Genomic DNA, 14348 nt, shown 5'->3' on the forward strand with positions numbered 1-14348 from the left:
TATCAAGGACTCAAGTCCTAAGGTAACAGTCCTGGAGAGCTCAATTGTTGTTTTGAAGCTGCAATGAAGTCAAGGTAAGCCCTGAACTGCCACATCAAGGCAGTAACTCTAGAGACACAGATCTTTCTGTACAGCCACAGGCACACTGCCTACATCAGCAAAAAGAAGAAAAAACCCCAGCAAAACACATATTTTTTAAAGAATGTAAAGTCACAAGAAACTGGCACAGATGTATTAAATTGTAGATTTCATATATATTAGCTGAGGAAAAAGTAGGGTTCACTGGATAATGCACATCAATAATACAGCCTCTCTTGTATTATATTTTGAATATATATATTTTATATATATATATATATTTAACTTGTGAAGAGTTTTATACAGCTGGCATTATAACTTATATTTTTAAAAAGGTGTTTGGGTTTTTTTTACCTGACTCTAAACAGTAATAAAGGTTTGCTGCATTTTTTATGAGCATCTAATTTAGATGCCCTGTCCCAGACAGATAAAGTGCCCATCTATTAAGTATCTTTCTACTTCAAGCCTGTAGGCAGAAATATAAAGACTTTTCAAACATATGTTCTTTTGTCTTACCAAGTAAACTGAAATATTAGTGACTAATCAAAGTAAACTCTGAAATTAAGTGTTCCTGTGGGTTCCTCTTCACAAATCTCCCATTGCTTCTCATACACAGAGGTTATTTTAATTTTCTGATGACAATAAAATGTGTCACATATTTTCTTGGTGGAAACAATCAAAAGCGTATTTTTCTGTTCTTCATTTAAATTAACTTCAATTTTCTGAAATGTAACCAATTTAAATGACTATGCAGACAACAAAAATCAATGGGCACCCAGAAAACAAATCTGCTTTGACTTAGTTTTACAGTTAAGATTTGTAAAGCGACCTGTTTTAAAATATACAACACTTTTTCTCTTTTCTGTTCTTCTGACAATACCAGGAACATTGGTAGAAAATCAGATTCAGTCTAAGGATTTCCTATCATATGTTGGTAAATTTAACCTTAGTGCACCACATCTAGATCTATCAAAGACCTCTAAATAACGACAATCATGATCAACAATTTATTATGCTAAGTTCTTTACAAGATGCTTTTTGATGCTGACATACAGAACAACAATAAATAACAATCACTCTCCCTTTTTTTAAAACATTGTTTCCCTTTAGAACTAGTTAGAAAATATTTCTTACTCCCTGATGACTGCCACTATGTGTTGTTTATTAGCATACCGCAAGCATTATTCCTGATATGTGACTTTGTTGAAAAACAAAGAAACATAAATGTAATGGCTGGTCTTTTCTCTTGTTAGTAAAGCAATGCAGAGTGCATGTCAAGAATTGTTGGCAAAATTACGACTGATGTACATAAAGACAACACATACAAAGGTTGGGGTTTTTTTTGAAGTCTAATGCCAAAAAATAAAGTGATTTGACAACAACAAAAAACTAATAATTTACTAGCACTTACTAGCCTCTTCAAAATGATCTGACATATTTGCAGAATCACACACGGAGGTTTTCTTTTTATCATGAAGGGAAGAATGTTTTTGTGACTGCTGCTTGATCAAGCACTAGTTCTTTTTTGTTTTCAAATATATTCTAAAATGTTGACATCAACTTTTATTAGCTCAACACACACTCATCTCAAAGTGTCTAAACTTGCGCACGGTTAAGTTTTTATTTTAAAAGCAAACTCAGTAAATTCCGTTTACTCCTAGATTTTCAAAGTGATCAAACCCAGTCATTTTCACACCATGTTGAACAAAACCCACATACTTATTTCCATATGTTTTGCATTCTAAGGAAGTCCTTTTTCACTGCAAGTTACATATTAGTCTCACAAGCTTTGTCAGAACCACAGAACTTGTAAGTGTTCACAGGAGTTCCTGGGTCCTGCTGTGCTTCATGGCTGGTCCCAATTCTCTACTGAGGTGAGATCCAGGGGGAGACTCAGCCCCTCCTCACACTGTGTTCCCGCAGTGTGAAACTTGGGAGAACAAGACAGAAATGAGCCCTGGGTACTGCAGCTCCATGCCCCTTGCCTGGATAGCCAGGAAAGAAGCCTTGTGTAACACTTGTTTCAGCACTTGTGTAACACACCACGGAAATAAAATTGGAGTGTGACTCAAGGAGGCATTTGAATTTCTCTTGAGTGTCTCCAGCCTTCTGTGATGCAAGATAGCTCTACAGAAAAAGAAGCACAGGGCTGTGACAGCCATCCTTGCCTTGACTTGCTGCAGTTGCTTGCAACGAGAAACTCTTGCTGAGCTCCCTTGCCCCTCTGACCAAGCTGCCAGCCTATGGAGGACTCAGCAGGACAGGCCCTGCTGCTCCAGCTCATAGCCCTGAGTACCTCAGTTCCACACAACAATGAAGGGTGGACAGCTGAGGGCACTTACACCCTAACCTGCCATGAGTGCATTTCCCAGAGGACACACGTGAGCCTCCTGAAGAGACAGAATAATGACAATATTGTCATTCGTCCCTACAAACACAGAAACAAGCCAATACACACTTCCTGTAAGAGAGTACTCTCATGTCAGCAAAGATGGACCACAGAAGACTCTTACCGATGCATTTCCATATGGATTCAGACAGGACCATTTTAGTAACCAGAGATGCCACAATGTGTTCTAAATTGTGTTGTCTTGCATAATTCTCAAAGATTTGTTCCAGAGGCGAGACACACATGGGATTAAGAAAGTGGTTTAACTTTGTCCTTTTATTTTTTATTATTATTATTATTATTGTCAGCTCATCTTTTAATAAAAACTCTTCAATAAACAAGCCCACAATCCTTCTCTGAACCCTCTCCTATCAAGAACCTAAGTGCCAATTTGTCTCCTACATGCTGAGTGTAAATCTGAGGCCCAAGTCATTGCTGGGGCCATTCAAAATCATTGTAGAAGAGTAACTGCTTGGACAAGGGTCTCACAAGAGCATCAGGTGACTGTTGCACTCCTGTTTGCTTGCTTTTCTCTTTTCAGAACCAATTTGAAGCCTTCCAGCAAGAACCAAGGCTTCTCTGTGACTTCATTTAAAAGCTTTGGATTGGACCGTCAATCCATGCAGAGCATATGTATGTGTCTCTCTAACCTTTTGAATAATTAATGTCACCTAGACCTTTAATTATTGCGCTCATCCTCACTTATCACTTTGCAGTTTTTCCAAATTTCTTTTCCATAGGAGTGCTCAGAGTGTCCACGTCATGTCAAATGAGACTTTGCTGCTTTTATAAATGGCACGGGAATATGGGTTTTCAATTGGTACTTCAATTCTGTGCACAGAATTTTATTTTCTTTGTTTTTATAAACAAAGTAAACCAACTAATAACCACTCTACTAGAGGATTTACAGTTCTATTCAAAAGTGCTTCAAAAGTACGCAGAACATACTTCTGTGTAGACTTCTGTGCCCTGTGACTGTCTGAGGTATTGATACATTCTTTTTTTTCTATTCCCTAGCCTCATTATATTACTTGAAAATGAACTACTTATTAGCTCACGCTCCACCTCCTTGTCAAAATCATTCAGTATTTTATCACCTAACTATTTTTTTCTGACATTTCCCCAGTTTTGTACTATCAGGGAACTTCATCAGCTTACTACTTATTCTTTCTTCCAGACTACTGATATAACACATAAGTTCAAAAAAATTGGTAAAATAATGATTCTTAAGGCTTTCCATTCTTTACACCCCTCCAAACTAACATGCTTTAATTCACAAGACTCCTATGCTTTCCATATCCAAGATAGTGTTTCTTTTCTTTTTTAATCAAACAAAGTATCTCTCCCTATGCTGTACTTATTCACCCAATAGATTAGTCTTTTGTGCTGTACTGTTTCAAAAGCTTTGCAAAAATCCTAGTAAATCATGTTTATAGGCTTCTCTGTCAGCAGTTGTGGCTGGTCTCTCAAAATACTCTTTATTGAAAATTTTAAGCATGATCCTTCCCTCTGTGAATCTTGCCCTCTATCCTTCATTTAATCCAAACTTTCTAGGTGTTCTTCTATCACGTCTTTGATTAGCCTTCCTCTCATGTTCCTCACTGTTTAAATCAAGCTCGCAAACCAGTAATTTCATGCATAAGCCTTACATTCCCTGTTAAGTGTCTGCTTAGTAGCCTTTTCCCAGGCTGTTGATGCTTCATCTTAAAGATTGTAAATTTATCTGCTTAATGTTTCTTTTTATCTTCAGCATCTTTCACTGAGAATTTTGGAATGGATATTTTTCTGTGTTTGTAAGCCATTTATTGTATGTTATATTCCATTATATTACCCCTAATCCATACTTCATTCTTCTCCATGGGGAGGACATGCCACAAGCTCCACAACAAAGCATTTTTTACCAGTACTGGTTTTCTTGATTACATATGCCATTTCTGGACCTCCTGTATCCATGCCCCTTTTAATTGAATACTTATTCCTTATATGAAATTACCAAAATCTCTCTTAGAGCTTCTAATGCCCTGCATTTTCAGTCCTAGCCTTGCAGGCATCCTTAGTTTGTTCTGTACTCCTTCCACACCTCTCTTCCATGCACTACCAAAAATGGTTTTGACGTGTACCTGCTACCCTACCAATAAGCTCCTGTTTACATCTAGTTACATTATTTATCTTTGTCACACCAGTAAAAGGGACTTCCAAGGCTTTTCCCCCTCAGCTTTAGCACAGACTGAGTGTATGGATCAATGACACAGATGAGACAACCTGCTGTTGGCAAAAAAGAGTGATGCCACACCTCCCACATTCTCTAATTCTTCTCTCCCATACCAGTCATTCACTTACAGTTCCCCTCATATAAATCCAGGGTGGAGTTAATTCTACCTGTTAAACCAACAGAACTGTAACCTGCCAAGAGAAGGTGAACAGCTTCTAACAAATCATACGAAAAAACATGTCAAAACTTGCACACTAACTACAGCAACTTGCCAGTGCTAACTCCTAATGCTGCCAGCTGATTTTTTTATACCATTATTTTACTAAGCATTAGCAGTGTGCTTGGGCCTGCATGAGCCACAAGAGCAAACACGGTCCTAGCTTTGTCCATTTAGCCATTTTTCATCATAGTTCAGATTAATTTTGACAGTACCTTAATTGAGGATTTATTTTCTATCTTCCTGGATGCTTATTTTGTCAACCTTAAGCTCTTAAAAAACTAAGCATATGTTAGCCAGTTTCACTGCATAGTTAGCTATTTATCTTGCTTATGGGGCACTGTCACTTTGCATTTTTTTTGAACTGACTAATTGCTAACTCTTCTAATTGCTCACACAACACCCTTTAATTAGTATTTCCTGATTGCTTTTGAAAACATGTTCATGGAGACTACATGAAGACTTTTCTGTTCTGCTTTTGTTTAGCAGGGCTTTAAGTATAACGGGTCTGAGAGTACATGCCTAGAGAAAGAATACAATCAATCCCATAAGGTAAGCAAAATGAAAAATGAAGAGAAACATTTTTTTTCTCATTTTTTTCATTATGGTTACTTATTGCATTCATACCCAAAATACATTGAGTTAGAAATACAAATGTTCATGCTAGCAGTCCTTCCTTCTCTACTCTGCTTGAATTCATTGTCTGCTGTGTTGTCTTTCACCTTTACATTCTGGATTCTGCATTTCCTCACATCTGTCTTCAATGTATCTTAGTTATAAACCTTTCCTTCCCCTGGCTGACGAAGTGCATTAGCTTGCAATGTCCCACATCCCCACACAGAAAGAAACACATCTTGCCACATTTAAAAACTGCATCTCTTTCCTTTGGGCTCTCCAATCCTTTAACTCTCTCTAGGTCTTTCAAATTCAGTACTGAAGTGAGGTACTTGTCAGAAAAGTAACCCTAAACCCTGGCAGCACATGGCTGTATATTTATTTTCTCTCAATTACTTCATATCAGGTTTACAAAGTTTATGAAAACAAACAGCTTTAACTACTGTGAATTTGATTTGGGATCTAAAATAAAAAAAACAACTTCTTTCTGTCTTTCTATCTGAGGTTCTGATCCTGGGTGAAACTGAGTCTCTGACCTCTGCACACCTATGTGCTGAGCAGTGCTCAGGAATTTGGGGCTGATTGTGTCAGCTACTGAACTTTCTGTCCGTGTCCCCACCTCTTTCTGTCTCCTTACATTGCATTTAAAACCAAAGGCAACTGCCAGCCTGAGACCATCTGAAGCCATAGAGCTGCTAACCCATCAAGAGGCATCCTAACACTCAGCATCTGTGTCAGAGCCTTTGTGTGGCTGTGGACATTAAGGAGGAACTATGATCAACACTTAACTGAAATTTTGAAAATGACGTGGCATCTAAGCACAGGCAGCAGAGCTTGGCTTGGCAGGCCTGAGATGTGAAAAGCTGATATTCTGCAGAAGCTGATAGACTTTTTCCTTTTTAAAGTTGCTTTTTCTGCTTTGTTTAAAAAAAAAAAAAGCATACTGAGACAGACTGTCATTCAATAAAGCCACTACTTTCTTCATCAACAATCAGCAACAGATGTAGCCCAATAAAATTAATAGTTTGCAAGTACGCACAAGAGAATACACTTGTCTCTTTTCTCCATCACAAATTTTGTAAAAGCTCTCTGGATTTTAACAGAAAGGCAAAATCAGGAGCTTTTTATATACCTTTTTTTTTTTTTTTTAACTTAAACACTACAACAGCTTTTCTCCCACTCTATGGAAATTTAATGCTGATTAATTTCACTTTCTGAAGTGTGACTCAGGACCCTCCCCCTGCCCTTAATTGTCCACTTTCAACTCAACCTGAATTCTGCACTATTACTTACCAAGATAATTTAATCCTGCAGAATAGAACTTGTGCTCAGAAATATGCAACATTAATATTAATGTACAAACAGAAATATATTACTCATACATAATATATAAGAAATTAATTTTCACTGAAGTATCAGGAGAAGGATTAAACCCCTTAGATCCTTCTCATGCAATTAGCTCTGCTCTTCGGGAAGTCAATGGGACTTCACAAATGAAGGTTTCACATGATAACGCTGGTAAGACCGGGGTTTTACAAAGGCTTGCCTACACTCAAAATATGCCATAAATGGAGTCCTACAATCATATTGCTGTAATTTTAGTACTACCCAGTATGGATGCTCTTAGGCAACATCAATGTTAACAAATATATTGGTAGCATCTGAGCTGGCACACAGCTGCTGACATTGCAATGGTGCTTGACTGCGTGCCCAGTTGAAAAACCTCTGGTGGGACAGCACAGCTGCCCAGGGAAGTTGTGTACCAGCAAAACAAGCACTCTGCTCAGCCACTCTTCAACACTCTCCACAATGATTCATAAAAGAGTTTGGCGAAATAAACACCTGAAGAAAGTACAAAGATCAGTGTTTACAAAGCCATAGTGCTGTCTACTCTCTTATATGGATCTGGATCATGGGTCATCTACTGCCACCACCTGCGTCTCCTAGAACGCTGCCATCAACGCTGCCTTCGTACAATCCTAAACACCCACTGGTCAGATTTTGTGACCAATACATCTGTTCTAGAACAAGCAGCAGTCACAAGTACTGAGGCCATGTTGCTGAGAACACAGCTGCGATGGGCAGGGCACGTCTCAAGGATGAAGGACCACCGCCTCCCTAAGATCCTGCTTTATGGTGAACTTGCCACAGGCTGCCGCAAGAGAGGAGCCCTGAAGAGAAGATACAAGGACTCCCTGAAACAACATCTCAGCCTTGGCCATATTGATCATCATAACTGGTCTACTCTGGCCTCCAATCAGGAGGTCTGGAGACACACCATCCATAACGCTGCTGATGCTTTTGAGAAAGCACGCAGGATCACCCTTGAGGAGAAAAGACAACGCAGAAAGAATCGTGCCTTGCAGAATATACCAACTAAGGAGTCTTTCTGCTGTGCCTTTTGCAACCATTCATGCCTATCTCGTATTGGCCTTTTTAGCCACCAACGCGCTTGCAACAAACGTGGGTAGAGCCTTTCCCAAATCTTCGTTCATGAAGCCTAGCCATGATGAATTCTTAAAATACCAGCAGTTCCTCTTAGGTGCGTCCTGTAATAAGCTCATTTCTTTTTACAGGGGCCTTCAGTCTACCACTTCCCTATCTGAAAAAGAAGAGATCGCAGAATTTATTTCAGAAGCAGAATGCCATACTTCTAGGTTTGAAGGACTTCAACCACTCAACCACCATCACACAAACTACAAGCTGTGAAGCAGGGAACATCAGAAAAATGAGGAAATGGTTAAGACAGATAGTTCAGGAAGATCATCAGGTGATGCAGACGTTCCCTGACCAGGCATATGAAAGAAGCACCAAGCAGCAGAACAGAATCAATTGCAAGTTGGCCACTTCCAGTGATGGTTGCAAGGTTATGTGTGCAGACAACCATGCTCCTAGAGGTTGGCACTAAACCTATTCCAGCCATCAGAAAAGAAACCTAGAAGAGGACTGTTGTGGCAATGGTAAAACAAATACAGAAGGAAATCTGGAAGCTTGGAGTCTCAGATCATTCTTTGTTAGTGAACCACCCCACTTCCTACTGAAATATGTAGAGAGGAAGAGGTGGCTTTCCAGGTATGAAAAGCCATTAAGTGTACCTTTTTACACAGAAAGCTGAATCTGGGAATAGGCAAAAAACAGAGGAAGTCCATCAGGATAGCGAAACTGTGGAAGTATGGTCAAAGGGGATAAATACCTCCCTTTTCTCCTACCTCACACCTTGTTTTTGAGTACACAAGCAGCAAGAAACTTTTAAATGGCTATATTTCTAAATAGCTGTGTTTCTAAGTCACTTTTCAGAGGCATTTCACAGGCATTACAAATGATTCCTAGAAGTGTGCATTGTTATTAGTAGGACTGTATTGAAATCAGGGAAGGTCCTGCCCTTTTATTCCCGGACTTACAAAGCCATATACTAGCAACAAAGGTTTAGCCACAAAAGAAGAACAGGGTAACAGCAACATACATCTGGTAGATGGGACTAAAGGATGGTGGAAACCACAGAAAGACAAAATGGTTGAGATTGATCTCTGGGGGTCCTCTGGTCCAGTCCTCTTGCTCAAGAAGGGGCACCTAGAGCCAGACCATGTCCAGATGACTTCAGCGTATCTCCAAGGATACACAACCTCTCTGGGTAACCTGTGCCAGGGCTCAGTCACCCTCACAGTAAGAGTGTTTCCCAATGTTCAGAGGGAACCTCCTGTGTGTCCATTTGTGCCCACTCCCTCTTGTCCTGAAATGTCACATGGTGAAGGTGGATGTTAGCAGGAGACCCATCTCTGCTGTCATACTCAGCAGAATACATTGTCTATAATACTACAGGTCATATTTTATACAATAATTTGTAATACAATGCAGGAGATGGTATAAATGAAAGATGGGTTTGGCAGGAAAAAAAAAAGCACCTCAGAGTTTTGAACAATCAGGCACAAGATCAACTACCAGCCATCACAGAGCTATGGGAGGTCAAAGAAGAGTACTCTTTAACAAGATACTACGTGTCACGTGGTTTGTTTATGTTCATTTTGTACAAGTTCCTGAAACAAGCAGTTCTCAGGCTACATATCCTTTTTAAATTAATGGTTAGCCATTTTATTTCCCTGATGACAGAGTAACAAATTGGGGTGTTACCTTTGTTGTAGGAGACAAAGTAATACACATATTACATATAACAATTTTATTGAGCAGTGATAAAAAACAATTCTCATTTACAGTCAGTAAAGAAGCTGGCCTGTGGGTATCACAAAGAACAGAACATAGTTTCTTATAGCTTCATTTCTTTTGATTGCTTGACTTCTGCATAAATAGCAGGTATGAACTTCAGCTAAAGCCATCTTCCTGGTTTGGATCTCTTAAAGGCCTCTTTCTTATTTGTATTCTATCACCTGCCGTGTCACTCCTCTTCCCAAATATTGTAAAAACTTCATAGGCTTTGAGATTACTATTCATCTATGAAGTTTTCCTTGAAATTGGCCAAGAGTAGTCCAAAAATAAGAGCGGGAAGTGAGAGAACTCCCTAGAGGTATGCAAACCAGCAGACAAAAAGAGATATGCCATGATTTTCCATGCCTTGTTCCTAAAGATGATCAGGCTAGAAAATCTGGTGAAATTTTTTCTACCCAATTCTGAGATCAGAATGCAAACACTCATCACTGTTCTGATCTTCCTTTGGGGCTGTGTAGAACTTTTAGCATGTTACACTGGTCAGTTGGCCAGCAGATACAAGTACAGGGAAAGCCATATGAGGACAGTGGGCTGCACAGCTGACCTGTTGGGTATACATCTCTGGATGTTTTGTCTCATAAAGCTTTGTTAAATTTCCATTTGCCCTCTCTAGCAATGCTTAAAGCCTTCATCCACATTCCTGTGTCCCTCTCCAGTTCTGTGTTTCTTCAAGCAGGCATTCCCCTGCTCATTGCATTATTTCATGGAAATTTTGGTTTGGTGCTCTTGAAGACTTTGCAGAACGTGTTATCCTTTCATCCTCTCATGCAAAGTTTTCCACAGGTGTGAAGAAGCCAGCTCTCCCAATTCCCCATCTGAAGCCTCTGACAAACAACAAGACAGACACACAGCATTAGATTTTAATGATCAGTGGACAGGTAGCTAAGAAAACTCACTACAATCATCCCTCTTGCTTCTGTTCAGCAGCTCCCAGCCAACACATGGCTTCCTTTCACACAATGAATTCACGGGGTGTGTGAGGTGGGAAATTTGATGCTTAATTTTAGCAGGTTTTATAGCAACAGGATAATAAATAATACCATCCTTGTTAAATTCAGAGAGGATTCTGATAGCTCACTCCTGAAAGTATAAAGACAAAGAGAAGACAAATGCTTAAGGCCTGGATCTTGTCAGCCATGTCATAGCAGTGGCACTACTAGAAATTAAAGCATAGTGCAAAGTGGAGGTAGCCCAATGTGGCAAGAAAAATAAGTTGGCGCTTTCTAAAAATATATACGGTCATATTTTAAATAATACTTTCCTGAAAGCAGTGTTAAAATGATGCAAGAAGATAAAAAATGGTATTTTTAGTGAACTCATTCTTAAACTCCAGAAGCAGAAAATATGTTTGTCACAGATTAGTTCCACAAACTATTTCAAAGCCAAATCTTTGTGCCAGCAACAAACCTTCTTTACCTCTTTCTGTCCCTGGATCCAAAATGCAGCATTAAAATCACTTGTTCTGGGCCTGGATTCACTGACAGGAAACCCAAGGCACTACTTATGTTTACATTACAAGTTTATGTGCTTATTCATAAAAATCCTGTAGTCAGAACGATCAGCTTGGATTGCTGATGAGGAGGATTATTTTAATTTCTTTATGTATTTCAATTAAATGCATGAGTATTGATTTCAGTGCATTTTTTCAGTTAAAAGCACAGTGATTTATATTGCTAAAATGCTATTGCTTGCCCTGCCAAAAGCGTGCATCTGGGAACATTTCTGGGTTGCTCACAGTCTTTTCTCTCTTCTTTTTGCCTCTGACTGCCAGTGCATGCTGCTGAAATAAACCAGCTACTTCAAAAGGCAGTTCCTGTTTTCTGTCCTTGTGAGTCTGGTAGTGTTTTGGGAAAGGGGGAACAACAGTAAGAGAGAAAAAAATAGATTCAGGGCTCATGAATAAATAAAGAAAAAAATGTAATGATAAAACAGTACACCTACCTGAGCTCCATTCTTTCTCCCAGGGTGATACCATTTTCTGGATTCATATGACGTTGTAGAATTTGAGTTTCAAGGAGCCATAAGCTCTCCACAGCATTTGAATTTTGTGACCCCATCTCCACAAGCTCATTGTCAGCCTGCACTTTCACGGCGCCCTCCAGAACGGTGCTGTGATGTGCCTGGTGTCCCCTGCTGTGACATGCCCATCCTGGCATACAGCTCTGCACAACCACAACAGGACAGAAGAGCAGCCCCAGATTCACTTATTCGGTTCTCCAGCTGGTGTGACAGTTGCTAGCTCTCTCCTTTGTCCAGCACTTCTGATACTCTCTGCTAACTGAGTTTCTGCGAGTTTTTTGCCACACCTAAATAAGTGTATTTGTTCCTGCAATAATTTGGCCGTGTGCTCACACTACTCCTTCTTTCCTCAGGACCAGAAAACCCAGAGCATTCTTGTATTATTAATGAAGGACTGTTTGCATTGCCACAGGTAATACAGTATTCACATGAGCTTCACATTCATGGTATAAAGTGACACATAACTAAAGCAATTATGCTTCTACTGTTACCAACAGAACACCAAACTGAGTACAGTTGCACATGTGGATACACCTAGCATAATTTAGGTTTTACCAGTAAACCACTGGTGTAAGCTGGAGTCCATTCCCTCCTCCCCTGCTGGCTAAGAAATGAACAGTATAACATTGTACAGTTACACTGGTGTGGTTCTGCAAGCACAGAAGTCTCGAAGACTAAAAAGTGAGGGCACACCCTCTGCTAGGTCAGGAATTATCTCATTGGGTGCATAACAGCATATTAAGGAGGAACAAGAGAAGCAAGGCCACATAGTTTTTCTTGAACACTGATTTTCATCTTCCAAGTGCTTTACAAAAAAATGTGTCACAATGAAATATGGAAACACACTTTTCAGGAATTATCTATCTTATATTCTGAATAAGGAAAATGAAGCAGATATGTTCAAGCAGATTTGGCCAAATCACCAAAGCAAATGCATGATGGAGAAAGGTCTAGTTCCCAAGTCACTAGCATATCAGACCTTGTTCTCTAATTTTAGACATCACTATCACTAAGAAGGTTATCAACCTAGCCTAAAAGTGTGCTTGAAATGATTCAGCAGTGTGATAGGCTTAGGAGTTCTGACCTGCTCCTCGAGTTGTTGTAACTGATGATGAGCACTGCTCATCATTTCCAATCCCAACCAAAAGGTAACTTTCACTGAAGATGATTCAGGTCAACATCTTCCACTTAGCAAGTAGGGTGAACTCAGCAGGTGATAGCTCAGCTGATGACATTATACCACGTTAAGGTAATTGTACCCTATGACCTTACTGAGTACAGACTAAAAGGGGAAGTTTTCTAGTTCAACCATGAGAATACTTGGGAAAGAAGCTAGAAGTGATACTTTCAGTGTTATCTTTTATCCTAAAAAGATATTTTCTAGTATTTTCATGATTGTAATCTATTATTGAGTTACAAAGAGTATTCAGCACTATTAACGGTCTGACAACTCACCTCTGTATTTTTCTTGCCTTAGGAATGAAATGTTCTTTATACACAGGTTGAAATCTCAAACCACGTGGCTCTCTAATGCAAATGAAACTCTTGCTCCTTAATAGTATGATTTTTTTTGTTGTTGAAAATTTCTCAAAAATCATATGTTTAAGTAGCTATCTTCAAAATCCCATTCAGGTCAAGAAACATTCTTCCAGTGGAGTAGAAAAGCCAGTGACTAATAACAAATTTTAGTAATCCAATTTGTTTTTACTGTTTGTACTATATGCTTATGTTTTCATTTCCCTCAGCCTGGACATCCAAACTATAGCGTTAAACATTTGCATATTACTATTTTCAATTTATATTGTCATTGCTACAATGCTTGTATCACTACGATCTGAAACCAGTAATATCTGCTTGAAAAATAAATTATCTTTCAGGATTTTACAAACATGTACTTATGGTTTCCAGGAGTACCAATACTCTATCAAGAACTTGATAGCTTTGTGCTTCCCATGAGAAAAGAATCTGAAAGTCTACATTACTATGTGGAGACCAGAACCACAGACACAGAAAATTCAGTTTACATCCTCAAAATTGGGGCAGGGGGCAAAAAACGATTTGAAGGAAGCAAATGTTACTCATAAATCTTGTTGTAGTTTAAAAAGCTTTTTCATCTTAAATACACTTTTAAGAGAAAAATCAAAAGGAGTAGGAAGAGGAATGTGATGCCAATCAGAAGAACTAAGAACTCTGATTATACATGATCCAAAAGTACAGGAACATTCACTGATGAAACTGAAAGTGATCACTGAAGGTGGTCTTATATACTTACACCACAAAGGACCTCCAAATCTCTTCTTGTCCAGTTTACAAGCAAGAGAAAGACAAGTTGGTAATATCTTAGCATGGCGACTGTCTTAACACACAATTCTGACTGTGCTTGAGGTAGCACAAATTGGCTTTCCAACATGACTGGGAAGAGGAATTTCATGTAGTCACTCAGTGCAAGATGACAGTAACAGAAACCAGGATGACTATGAATGTATCAGAAATATACAGCTGGTAATCCCTGTGGTTCCCATTTAGCAGCAGTGGGATCATCAATGGCCTGAACCACAGCTAATGGGAGCCACTCTTTTCCCTCTTCTTTAGAAATA

At 39.1% G+C, this 14348-nt stretch overlaps 1 protein-coding gene and 1 long non-coding RNA gene across 14 annotated transcripts in view; both read right to left on the reverse strand.

Moving 5' to 3' along the window:
• ZNF521 (zinc finger protein 521) overlaps positions 1-14348 on the reverse strand; it is a 232552-nt gene that overhangs the window by 120284 nt on the left and 97920 nt on the right. The window lies entirely within an intron of this gene.
• Positions 9671-12245, reverse strand: LOC120323426. The gene is made up of 2 exons (XR_005563833.1): positions 11674-12245; positions 9671-10556 (listed from the first exon to the last, which is right to left on the reverse strand). It is a non-coding gene; the product is annotated as an uncharacterized LOC120323426 (long non-coding RNA).

The sequence above is a fragment of the Pipra filicauda genome, unplaced genomic scaffold (assembly GCF_003945595.2).
Source record: "Pipra filicauda isolate LSUMZ 115617 unplaced genomic scaffold, ASM394559v2 scaffold259_size1095435_pilon, whole genome shotgun sequence".
Classification (NCBI taxonomy): domain Eukaryota; kingdom Metazoa; phylum Chordata; class Aves; order Passeriformes; family Pipridae; genus Pipra; species Pipra filicauda.